Source organism: Lichenostomus cassidix, chromosome 1, assembly GCF_008360975.1.
Source record: "Lichenostomus cassidix isolate B80296 chromosome 1, HeHo_3.0, whole genome shotgun sequence".
NCBI lineage: Eukaryota > Metazoa > Chordata > Aves > Passeriformes > Meliphagidae > Lichenostomus > Lichenostomus cassidix.
In genome coordinates, this window is record NC_139479.1 from 7,265,920 (window position 1) to 7,278,563 (window position 12,644).

At 60.7% G+C, this 12,644-nt stretch overlaps 1 protein-coding gene across 1 annotated transcript in view; it reads left to right on the forward strand.

The window, feature by feature from the left end:
* The first annotated feature begins 8,049 nt into the window (after positions 1–8,049).
* Positions 8,050–12,644, forward strand: part of BCOR (BCL6 corepressor) — an 81,945-nt gene continuing 77,350 nt past the window's right edge. Inside the window, exon 1 of the mRNA XM_085049024.1 lies at positions 8,050–8,289. The gene's annotated coding sequence lies outside the window, so the exon portion shown is untranslated. The remainder of the gene's footprint in view (positions 8,290–12,644) is intronic.

Here is a 12,644-nt window from a genome sequence, read left to right on the forward strand (position 1 = left end):
CTGCCTGCCGGGCAGCGCAGTGCCCTGGCGGAGAGAGATATACGTGGGGGTCCCAACATCAGGCCGGGGAGAACCCCCAACCCACCGCCCGGGCTCTCTTCTCTCCAAGAGAGAGCTGCTCTCTCCCCCTCGGCTCCTTCTCGCCTATTTTTTATGTAAGTTCCTGCAGATACAAAGGCGGTTTCATAATGACTCCCGTCTGCGAGGACCGGGGACCTTGGCTAACCTTTCGAAAAACTGATGGCAAGTGCCTGGCAGCGGCCCGCACTGCCCGCACACGGCACCCAGGGAGGGTCAGCGTTTCGGTGACAAGCACCGAGGTAGCCATGGATCCACTGCGAAAGGCCTGCTCGCAGCCTGCCTCCCCAGAAACGCTTCGTGCGAACGCTTATTCTCTGGCGAGAGAGGAGGGCGGTGGAGGGGAGGCTTAACCCTTTCGCTCCGAGCAGCCAGCCGCCGCCCAGCCGCCCGCCCGCTCCGAGCCGCGCCGTGCCGGCCAGCCCGGGGCTCGGGGCACCTCCCGCCCCGGCAAGGTCGGGCACTGCCCCGGCATAAACTGCCTCTTCTCCTCGTGATGGTGCAGGACGGGGAACCACGAATTGAATTTTTATTTATTTATTAAATTTTTATTTTAATTTCATTCTTCTTTATTTTTTTTTTTCTTTTTTTTTTTTTTTAACACAGGACTCGAAAGCGATGGTGCAGCGAGCTGCCTCCTTATCTCGCTCTTCCCTGCTAGTTTAACTCCTTCCGCCAGCCCCAGCACAGGTTCCTCGGGCCGGGGATTGTTTTCTGTTTGGAAACCGGAGAAGGGGGGAGGCTATCGGCAGGAAAGCAATAGCTCGCTCTCTCTGGAGAGCTGCTCTCCAACAGGCAGCGCCTTGAAATCTATTTAAAGAGAGGGAAAGGCGGGGGGGGGGGGGAAGAACAAAGGGGGAGGAGGAGGAGGAGGGGGCCGAACCAGAGCCAGCGAGAGAGGGAGAAAGCGATGGATCAGCCGGTTTGCAGTGTACATCAAGCTATCACATCTGTATATGCTCCGATCGATGAAAAGGATGGATAATATTTGTCAGCTGCAGACCTTTTTCTTCTCACTTCCCAAGGAAAGGACGGGGGTTGGGGGAAGAGAGGTAATAGGGAGTTTCAAGGCCAGAGGCACTTCCTGGTACAGCCAAATAGAAAAGAAAGGCTTGGGATTATTATTAATTATTTTTATTATTCTACAGCTGTCAAAAGGACGATCAGGGGACCGTGCAGCCCTCTGTGCCCGCTTCTTCACGCTCTCACTCCTTCTCACCCCCCCCGCCTTTTTTCTTTCTTTCTTTCTTTTTTTTTTTTTTTTAAACTCTGGTTCCTTGCAGGGCTGCAAAGATTTAACCCTTTGCTTGAGGCTTGAGGTGGGTGAACACAAAAGCAGATCGTGAAACAGTTTGACCGGAAAAAAAACCAAAAACAACCCCAACACAAGCCCAGCGAGAAGTCAGTAAAACGCACCGTTACACACACAGCGACGTGGTTTGGCTTTAGGGAAGACAAGGGAGGGGAAAAGCACGAGAGATACGTAGCCTCTCTCTCCACCACCCCCCGGTTCTGCCAGCCCCTCGCCTGGTGCCTGCAGTTGCACTCTGAGTAAATAGTTCCCACACATGGTCCACATTTTGCACAGCAGCAGCGTGTTTCCTCTCGGTCTCTCATTGCTGCTCTCCGAGCAAAGGAAATAAAAGAGAGAGAGAGAGGTTTAGAGGAAGTTAAAAATCAGACGAGCTGAGAAAAGACTCTGTGTTACACACATCCTGAATGAAAGCGAAAGCCCAGCATTTCGCCCCTCTGAGCGCCAAGCTCTCACCTCCTTAGTAATGTCACTAACATACATGTTGGACATACCACAGTAATTACTTACACCCGGCCAGACGGGCTCTCGGGCGCTCACAATAGCCGGGCTGGCTGCGGAACCCTCCGGAGCAGGCCGGCTGCCGGTGCGGCTGCCGGGCCGCAGCTGCACGTAGGGAGCGCCCCGGGGAGCCGAGCTCCTTCCTCGCCACCGGGAGATTCCTATTCCCTGGAGAAGGGGTGCCCGGCAGCTAAGCCGTGTGTGTAGAAATGGCGATGTCCTACACCCGCCCGGCGTTTACTTTCCCGGGGCACCGAGCATCCCTGGAGGGGCGGCAGGGTGGGTGGAGAGGGGATGCTTGGTGTGCTGGGAGGGCCCCTAGCAGGGTCGCCACCGTTCCCTGCGCTGGGGTCCACCCCGGGCCTGCGAACCGCTGTTCTCCCCGTGCTTGGGGAGCTGGAAGACAGGGTGCCGGGGTGGTGTGTGCTGCTGGGAAACCATTATCTGGCGTCCTCCTTTTCTTCTCCCTCCAGGCCCCGGCTCCGTCCCCGCCCGCCCCTGAGCCGGGATCAGCCAGATGATCCTCCGGCCGTCGGCTGAGTGGCAGCCGCTTCGTGGGTAGCATTAGGGCTCGGCCACTCCGCGCTCCCGTGACCCCGCCGTGTCTCTCTCCCTCCATCGCAGCCTCTCCGAAGCCCAGTGCCCCATCAGCTCTTGCTGTGTGATATTTAAAAGAAGGGTTGCATTCTCCCCAGTAGAAGCCCACTCGTTTCCTTGTTGCCAGGAACAAAGCGTACATTCAGAGGGGTGGCTGTTGACGGCTCCCTCTGTATAGCACTGGAAAGCGGGTGGCCTTTGGTTACTGGCAAGGAAAATTCTAATCAGGGTGCTTGTAAGCGGGGCTTTATAGAAGCTTAGTTACAAAAGGCTTACACCAGAGTAATGCAATAACTATAATAACAGCCAGGGAGCCCTAAAGAGGGTGGAATGTGCTTGTGTCTGGATGATTTTCCCCGCTCGCACAGAGAGGGACTGTTTACCGCGAGTGCCATTAAGTATCGCTGGAAACTCACCAACCGCAGACTTATTTCAATATACTTTATTGTTGTATCTGCTCTAAAAGCAACTTGCTTCGGACGACTTCTAGATCGTCCTAGAGGAGAAGGGGAGAGAGGCCACCCTCGGGTATTGGAGGAGGCTCGGAGCAGAGGGGTAGTGCCAAGGGCGAGGGAGCTGCGAGCCGCGGCCCGGCCGGGTCAGGCTGGCCAGAGAGCGTTCCGGCGGGCAGCGCCGCCGCCGAACAAAGCGGCGATGAGAAAAGGCCCCTTGCGCCCAGCGGCACAAAGCCGTCGGGCTCCTGCCCCCGAGGTGGGTGCTCAGCTGCGACCCCTCCGCCGCCCTCCTCGGCTGACTCGGCCGAAAAGGGCCAGGGGACCCCGACGCGGACACCGGGGGAGCGAGAGGGGGAGCAGAGCGTCGCCCTCCCGCCACTCCGGCCGGCGCCCCGGGGCGCCCCTGGCAGCGCTGACCCCGCTGTTCCGGCTCAGCCGCTAAGGCTTGACGAGGCTAATGGGATCAGCCGCTGCCCTCCGCCACCGCTGCCGGGCGTTGATTTTTCCAACTTCTCCGGCCGGCCCCGATGCCCGCCATCCCCCAGCCAGACCCAGCTACCGCTTGGCCGCCGCCGAGGGCCCGCGGCTCCGGAGGGCAGGAAATGGCTTGGCCGGGGAGCCGGGGCGGTCACCCCGCCCCGCCGCGATCCCGGCGTACGGCGGCGGCCAGCGCGGGCTGCGCCGGGAGGCGCCCCGGAGACCGCGGCAGCCCCGGGCGGGACGCGTGAAGCGGGCAGAGCTCCACCGCCACCCCCAGTACCACCCTCCCCCGGCACCCCCGAGCAGACTTTGCAGCGCTTTATTTTAACGGAACAACAGAGCGCGGCGAGCAAACTGCTGCTCCGCGCAGGGCAAGAAAAATGGGTTTTTAATAGGCAAGGTCGGCGTGCTTGGCAGCCGGCCACCGCGGCCGGGGAAATAAACAAACAGAGGAGCTGCAACTTCAGGTCGGAGCAGAAGTTGTGCTCCCGGCGAGATGAGCCCGCGGCACAGTCCGCGGGGCGAGCGTGCAGTCGCCTACGGAGCGGCCGCGGAGAGCATCTCCGGCCCCCTGACCCCTCACCTCTCGCCGGCGGTGCTCCGGCTTCCCGCGGCCCCGGGACAGGAGCGGGGCCGGGGAAAGCAGCCGCCCTGCGCTGCCGGGCGCGGTGCCGGCGGGCTGGCAGCGGGCGGAGGGCAGATGGCCACCCTTGTTTATCGCGTTCCGGCGGCGCTGCACGCCCAACCGCTGCTGTGGGCACGGCCGGCCCCGGGGAGGCAGGAAGGGAGAGGTGGAGGGAGAGGGAGCGGAGCCTCCCAATGGCGAAGAGGCAAGACGGCGTCTGCCGGAGGGCTCGCAGCCGTGCCCGGAGGTTCCCGCTCCGCCGCCGGGGCTCGGCCGTGTCGGCCCCGCTGGCCGCACCGCGGGGGCGCCGCGCTCCCGCTCTCGCGGCGCGTTCCGGGCTCGGTGCCGAGCACTCTCGGCTGCCGCGCATCAGCCTCCCCGCTGCCTCCCGCCGCCGCCTCGCTCACTCCCGGCTCTGCAGGCGGCAGGGCAGAGCTGATCCCGCAGCCTCCCCAGTGGCACTTGCCCCCGAATGGCCTTTACGTCTTGCTCGAGGGACGAGCCCGGCAAGGGGGTGGGGGGGTGGGGGTGAGGGGGCGGGGGTGCTCTCCTTCGATCGCCCTTCCCAAGCCTCTCTGCAGTGTCAGCCGCCGCAGGCCCACACGGGGGGAGAGGCGGCCCCCGCCTGAGCAGGGGTTGTGCAGCCCCTCTGCTCGCGGGGTGCTCGAAGGGGACATCACTCTAGCACCCAGTCGCCAACAGGGACAGAGAAGCCCCGATGCCCCGGGGTGAGGAAGGGACTGGCCCTGCACACCCTCAGCACAGGAGGGCGAAAGGAGCTGCGTCAGAAGAGCCGAGAGCGAAGTCCGAGCCTGGAAAAGCTGGACGAGAGCTCGAGAAGAGGCCGGCAACACTCGCCCCGGCGGTCACAGACCTTTCTTTCCCGGCGCGGCGGTGGCAGGACAGGACCTCCCCCCGCTGCCATGGTTCCCACCGGAGCACGGCCCGAGCTGGGGCCCGGGTACGCCGGGAGGAGGCAGGGGAGCGAGCCGCGCCCCTCGAGTTTCCACGGAGCCGCGGCCTGGGCTCCCAGCGCTGCTACATCGCCACCATCATCTCTCGGCCACATCGCGGCAGAGGGGAAATGCCTCCCGGTCCCTTCACCCCACGCCACTCCTCGCAGCTGGAGACAACTGGGGCTGCGAGCACGGGCGCCGGGCAGAGCTGCGGCCGCTGTCAGCGGCGCTCCCGCTCCTCACCGCCCGGGCAGCTGCCAGTTTTTTTGGCAGATCGCTCTGCAGACGGTTCCCAAGGACTCCTGCAAGGGCTGAGACGGGTCACGGGGAATAGCTGGATAGTGCGATAGGCCGGGCTAAAGGACGGCAGAGTAGATCCAGGGAGAGAGGGGACCTGCCAGGGTAGAGAAAAGGGAGAGGTGCAAAGACCCCGGGGGAAGTGGGGGGGGGGGGGACACGACAGGCAAAGCCACCAGCCTCCAAAATGCTGAGTTGGCATGATGCCGAGAAGCTAGGGAGCACTGCAGTCCCGACAGCCAGGGAAGGGCCCATGAAGAAGCAGCCTGAATGGGGAAAAGACGGTTTCTTACAGACCTGGTGTGACCTATCGTTTAAAAAATCTGGCTTCCCCTTCTAGTGCCAGGGTGTACCTGCAGGGTAGTCTCTGCCTTTCTCTCTCTCGTCCCATTATTCCACTACAGTCGAATCCTTCTGTTGTGACCTACAGCAGCGCTCTGATTTATTTTTAATGCGTTCCGATTCCTGTTCCGTTGTCAAGAGATGCATTGAGATTCATTTTCCATCCCCTGCTTTTCATACTTCTGTTCTGCTGGAGGGACCCGCCAATAGAGTTTAATTCGATTTGATATGATTTAATGAACACCTTTATCTTTTGTTTTTAGCAGAAGGATAAATAATACAACTGCATTCAGCTTTTGCTAAATCAGACATGTTTCCCACCGAAATCCTATCTGGTGACACACACTCACTGTAACATTTCATTAACAACCCCCTTGATTTATTGATTTTTAATATTTGTATTAAATGTTGTGTAAAATTGAACTCAGGCGTTAGAAGAGATTGTGCAAGTCACAAGACATGACTCCTACTTAATTGTTATTTTTTTTCGGTCCTGGAACAGCAGTTGGAAAGAGGCCAGCAGGAGGGGAAAAAAATAAAAATAAATTCTCCGGGGGGGGGGGGCCGCGGGGAATAAAGGGCAGTGCCCGGGAGAGTGCAGGGGAGATGGAGAGAAAGTGCTGCCCTGAGGGAGGGAGCGAGGGCAGCAGGGCTTGGCCGACGCTCCGCCGAGCCCCCCAGCCTCCGCAGGCCCCTCGGGGGCCTCCCCCGCCCGCCCCAGCGCCCTGGGCCGCGGTGGCCACCCGGCTTCGCACTGCTACCCCTGCTCTCCCGGCTCGCTCGCTCCGTGTCGCCTCCCTCCCTCCTGCTCCATATGGTTTCTCCCCTCCTCCTCCTTCTCCTCTTCTCCCCCTCCATGTTGTCTCCGTGACTCTCCCCACTCCACGCTACTTCTCCGTTCCTCGGGGTGCGTTTCCCCGCCGTGGCGTGCAGAGGACCCGCAGAGCGGCCCGGCTCGGCCCGGCCCAGTCGGAATGTCAGAGCGGCTCAGCCGGGCTAGCACGCAGCGTGGAGGGGCGAGCGGGAACAGCAGGGGAAAGACTGGGGGTCAGGAGAGGGCCGTGAGGAGGGGTGCCAGCCAAAACTCCCTGCCAGAGAGTTTCCCGGGTGTGCGGTAGAAGAGCTTGAAGAAGTTTAACTCCCCCACACTCCCCCTCTTCTTGTTTTCTTTTTCTCTTTTCTCCTTTTTTCTCGACACCTCCTGCCCCCCCCCGCTCCCTCCCGGCCGCCACCAGGAATACGAGGCATTCAGAGATCAACATAATTCACCTGCATCAAAAAATACCTCGCAAGCTATAAACTAGCGGCTGATCCTCCGCTTAGACTAGTGTTTAGCCGTTCATGCATCATGAGTGTCAAATAAATGCCTGATTGAGGCCCTCAGCGGAGGAATTAGCTTTCCTTGTGCTGGAAATGCATAATAGAGAAAGTGCTGAGGCATCCTCCCCGGAGTTAGCTCGGGCTCAGCTCCCTGCTCTCCTCGTTTCGGGAGTTTTCCCTCCCTCATTCCTGCTCCGTCTCCCTCCCCTCCCTCCACCCCCCCTTATCGCTCGCCCTTATCAGCATGCCCAGCTGGCCAGGGGCGAGGCAAGCCCTCCGGTGTGTCCCGGACCGAGGGGGACCGGCTGAGGGCGAAAGGAGCAGCCGAGCATCTCTCCCGTTGCCCGGGTCCCCGTCTCTGCCCCGCGGGGGCACCGCGGGGAGCGCTGCCTCGTCCGCCCGAGGGCGGAGACGTAGGCGGAGGGAGCGGGGAGCGGCGGGGGGACCTCTCAGCGAGTTCCTTGTCGCTTGGCCGCCCTTCCGCGCCGGGGGCCTCATCCTGCCGGCGGGTACGACCCAGCCCCGACGTTTGGTGGCGAAGAGGGCGGGGGACAAGGCTGGTGCAGAGCTCGGCTCCGCCGCCCCGGCCGCCCTCCGCAGCTTCACGCAGGGCTCGATGCCCGGACGGGTCCGAAGTCCCTCCGGGCAGGGGACGCCGGCGGAGCTGGGCAGGCGGCCGAGGCACACAGGGGTTAACCGAGCCGCGGCCGGGAGGAGCAGTTAAAGTGCACGGGCTGCAGATGCTTTTCAGGCCTCGGTGTCTACCGTTTTAAATTAAAAAAATGCACCCGGCCCGACCATGCACCAGTGACCTGCAATTTCCCCTTCTTTTCAAACTGAAATATGGCCAAACTATCTTCAAGTTAACTTAGGGGTTGGGGACGGGGGCGGGGGAGGTGGGAAGGGGGGGGGAGAAGGAGGAAATCGCTCTGGGTTGAGATCTCTGTGTCAAGTTTCATCCCCTCCTGACATGTCTGGCTCCGTGCCAAAGTCCTGAAAATGGAAAATTGGGGAAGGGCGGGCTGTGGGGGGTGGGTGGAGGAGCGGGGGGGTGGGGGGGAGCGGGCCAGAGCTCTCGGCGGAGCGGCAGTAGCGAGAGGCTCTGGCCAAGAGGGATGCATGAACGAGCCCGTGTGAGCGGAGCGCGGCGGCATCTTCCGCCATCCATTCCGCCGCCCAGGCGCGTGGAAAGCCGCCGGCCGCTGCTATTGTTACCGGCAGGCGATGCGGGGACCGGAGCCGCCGCTCCGGCGAGAGATAAATAGCCCCTGACAGCGCCTCTTCGCACTCACAGCTCGGCAGATTGGATTCGGTGGACGGCCGCAGGTCTGTGTCGCTCCCTTTCGCGGGAGTTCCTTTAAATCACCGCTCCACTCCCCCCTTCACCTCTCCCGGGGGATGTTTCCGACCGTCCCCCACACAGCAGCCCTGCCGCCCTCTCCTGCTCGCTCCCCCTCCCGCAATCGGCTGCGGCCCCGCTGCCACGGCTCGGCACGGCTCGGCGCCACCGGCCCGGCGCGGAGCTCCGCCGGGGGAGGGGAAAACTCTCTGGTGAAATACTTTCGCCAGGCTGCGACTTTGCCAGGAGGGGTCTTAGTGTCGGATCTTTTGTCTTGGGCCCTTCGGCTTCGCGCCCTGGAGTGGCTGGCGGCTCTCCCGGGAAGAGCCTCTCTCTGGGCAAAGCGCCGGGGAGTCCCGGGTTGCCGCCGCGGGCAGCAGCGCCCCGGCCCCCCGCTGCCAGCGCCCGGCCGGCACTTCTGCAGGCTCGCCAGCCTCCCGGTTCTCCTTTCCCGCCGCAGGAGCCGAGGGGCTCGGGCTGGGACCTGCCCTCCGGAACCCTGTCCTGCCCGCGACGCCCGTGGGCGGTGAGAGTGACGGTGGCCCCACGCGGGGGCTGGGGGGGGTCGTGTGTCCCTCGCCAGCCGCCGTGCCCTCCTCCACCGGCCATCCCGGAAAGAGGACCAGGGGACAACTCCGGTAGCCAAGGCGCTACTTTCCAGCCGCTCCCCTCCCCTGCGCCCGGCGGCCAGGCGCGTGCGCTGCGGAGCCCCCCGGCACCTCTCGGGGCTGCCTTCCCCGGGGACACCGGGGAGTGCCACATCCTTCGCGGGTGCCTGCGAGCGGCACGGCGTGAGGCGAGCCCGCACTTCATTTTTTCCCCATCTTCACTTTCCTCCCCCCCCACTCCGCCCCAGCCGGAGCCGAGCCGGTGTGCGTGTGTGCAAGACGAGGTTATCGCCAGCTCGAGTCATTATTTCCAGGCCGGCTGCCGCGGGAGTCTCTCCCAGGTGGAGCCGGTGCGGGCGGCCGGTACCCCGGGGAGACAAAGGCGGGAGCCCGGGGTGCTACCGGAGCCCAGCTGCGCCGACAAGTGCGGGCTCGGCTGGTCCTGCTGCGGGCCCCCCGCCAGCGGCGGGGCTCTGCCGGGGCCGCGGGGTGCTGCCGCCGCCCCGGGGAGCGCGGGCTATGTTTTCCGAGTTACATTTGTTACATTTCCGAGTTATATTTTCAGTTCTACGGAATCTACTTTTAGGCGATTGTTTTCCCTTTCCACTTGTTTGTCTCCTGCTAGCCTCGTAAACTGCCTCATGATTTATTACCTAGGCTAAGTGCTTAATTTGTGAATATGAAACAGATTAAAAGGAGATCGGCGTATTTTAGCAGGCAGGCCAGAGCGAAGCCCAGCAGCTGTTTCGAGTTTGTAGGCATCTCCAACCTCGTGTAAGCAGCCCAGTCTGCTAGTGATCAAGGGGGTATCCCCGGGCTCTCTCCGAGAGGCCCACCGCCGCTGGCTCCCCGTGCGAGCGGCTGCCGCGGAGATTGGCCACGGGATGGCCGCTGTGGGCTTTTTTGGGGGGCACAAACACACGACTGATGCCGTCCGTCAAAACGACACCCGTGGCTCTGGGATTCAGGACCGGCTGCGTCACTGCCACAGGCGGGCTCTGCCGGCGGAGGGCCCAGCAGGCACGCAGGGGGTTAACGACGACTCTGCCCTCTCCTTCAAAGGACTCACTCGAGATAGAGTAAATACGGTCGGGGCGGGGGGGATGTGTGTGTGTGCCGCTCAGACCACATGATGCAAAAGTAAGACAAGCACACTCCGGAGAACAAAGGCTTCCTACCCCCTTCCTCCCCCTCCCCCCCAAAATCTGTCTTAATTCTGCAAGTAAACTTGAGCAGCTATAAAACAAAGGCGAACGATGAAAGTTATAGCCAAGGGACAATCAAAATAAATACCTTTGATGCAGTCCAAGCACGCACTTGGTATTTTCTGGAGTTCCCTGCTACCCCCAGGCAGCCAGGACATCGCAGGCTCTTCCCAGGACGGGGGTGACGTGCGCGGCCGGGGTTGTGTCTCGGGCTGATGTAGGCCACGTTCCTCAGTCCAGAAGATACTCTCTGCCCGGGGCTAGCACCACCTCGTAGCCCTGGGCGAGGCAGGCAGGACCGGAGCGGGCCGTGCCGTCGGGGCTGGGGCCGGGGTGGCAGCAGCAGGACAGGGCTTCTCCGGGTGTCCCACAGGGCTAGCTAGCCGGGAGGACTGCAGGGCTGAGAGACGTCCCGGTGAGACGTGCCCGGGTCCCCGAGAACGATGTGCAGCACGGCGTGGGGCTGGGAGAGGTGTCTGAGCTGTGCCCCTGCCCCCGGGGAGCCCGACGGGAGCCAGCCAGGGCAGTTTGCCCCCCGACCCGGGGATGGCCCCGGCCCCAGGTCATGCAACTGACACCTCCCAGCCCGCGCCCCCTGCTCCCCACTGCCTTGCGATTGCAGAGCAGACCAGCTGCCCTCATGCTTGTCGCCAGCACCCTGGAGCAATTCCCAGCCCCGGTGTCCCACAGAGCCTACCGACTCCCTCTGCTCGCTTCCACCCCCTTGGCCCTTGGAGGAAGTTTTAACGCATCAGGGACGGCAGAGGAAGTGAAGGGGCACAGCAGCAAGCCAGCTGTGAGACAGACGGTGGGGCCTGACAAGTGCGAGGTACTGCTGCTGAGCCCAAGTCAGAGGGAGGCAACAATCTATAACCTGCCCTGTACCTCTGAGCACCGCTTAAGAAGCAGGAGCAAGAGCACTGTGCCACTCCTGCTGGAGCACAGCAGAGAGCTGCCTAGGAGGTAAATGATTCATGTGCCCTTGTTGCACCAGAGCAGTTGCTCTGGTCCTCCAGACGTGGCTGGTGTGGGCACAGTGGAAGGTGCAGGAAATGTGGATGGACTCTGGGCAGACCATGGGGACAAGGTGTGGTGTGGCACATGCCTGGGCAGGCTGAGCCCTTGTCTGCCTGGGAGAGGGAGAGCAAATGATGATGCACATGGCATTCAGGAAGATCCCTCTGTGTGTGCATGTGTGAAGATGTCAGAGTAGCTCCTGTCTGGGGAAAAGTGAATATAATCTCTTGTTGGGAAGCAGTCCTGTAGGTACATGAGAACGAGGGACTGGGGATACCCCCTCCCATGGCAAGGAAGCACATGAAAGAATAGTGCAGGAATGAGTCAACAGCAGATATGTGTGTGTCAATACAGTTCTTTCAGGCTGGTTTGAGACAAGGTCCTTCTTCCGTATTTGGGGAAAGTTTTATGATAAACCAATACTAGAACTCATTTCCAGGGGCCTGATGAGGTTTGGGTGTAGTTGATTGGTCCCTGCCTTGTGATGGGAGAGATATTGCATAGGTGTTACATACCACCACTGTTTCTAGCCCTGAGCCTTGTTGTTCACTGTCTGAAGGCAGGACCGAAACTTTTGAGCAACCTGAAGAGCAATAGGCAAGAATGGCCCCAGGGTCTCCACACCTCCCCGTAGGTTCTGCACGGAGCTGTTCTCTGACTAGGTACATCCAGCATTTTAGAAGGGAGAGAAAAACTCAGGCTTGTGTCATGATGGTAGCATACATCCCTTCCCAAGCAGTATGCAGAACAAGAAGCTGGAAAACCAGACAGTAGCAATGAGAAAGGAAAACAATCCTTTCCAACTTGTTAGCTTGGCCTTTGCAGTCATCCCTACCTGAGGGAGGGCCGTGGTCCCTCCTTGCAGCTGAAATTCACCATGCTAAAAGTCACCTGGTCCCTCGAGCGCTCTTGTAAAGCACTCCAAGGTCCCATAGAAAATGGTTTGTGTGTACTTGAAACTATGTGGATTTGCTTCCAACAGTGCATTATGCCAGTTTCAGCCTGATCCTGTCTGGCTTTCATTGAATTAATGCCTAGATGGATCTAAGTCCCAGTGTCTCAGACCAAGGCAGTTCAGATAGTCTTCCTGCTGCTGTCCCCTTGCTGTCCCAAAGGCATTTTAAAATTTCCTTGGAAGTGCTGTTATGTGGTGATGGCTAAGCCACAGAAACAAAGCAGTGGAGAACATTACTAAAGCAGAATGGGCAAACCCCAGTGGCTTGGAGCAGTTCACTGGGACACCAAAAGGCGTGAAAGCTGCTTCAGTTTGGAACACAGGTGCACTGCAGGTCCCTCTCCTAACCCCAGCACTTTGCTGCCAGAAGTAGCAGGCTGCAGGCACCCAGTCCCCACCAGCCTGCAGGCCTTCTTGCAGCCAGACTTACATCTTTGATATTCTTCCAGTTAGTTTGTCAAGTCCTTCTTTTTCACTATTTCCCAACCTCACCACCCTCAGTACACTTCTGAGAAGGGAAAAAACAATATCAAAAGTCCTGTCACCGAAAGTTCTTA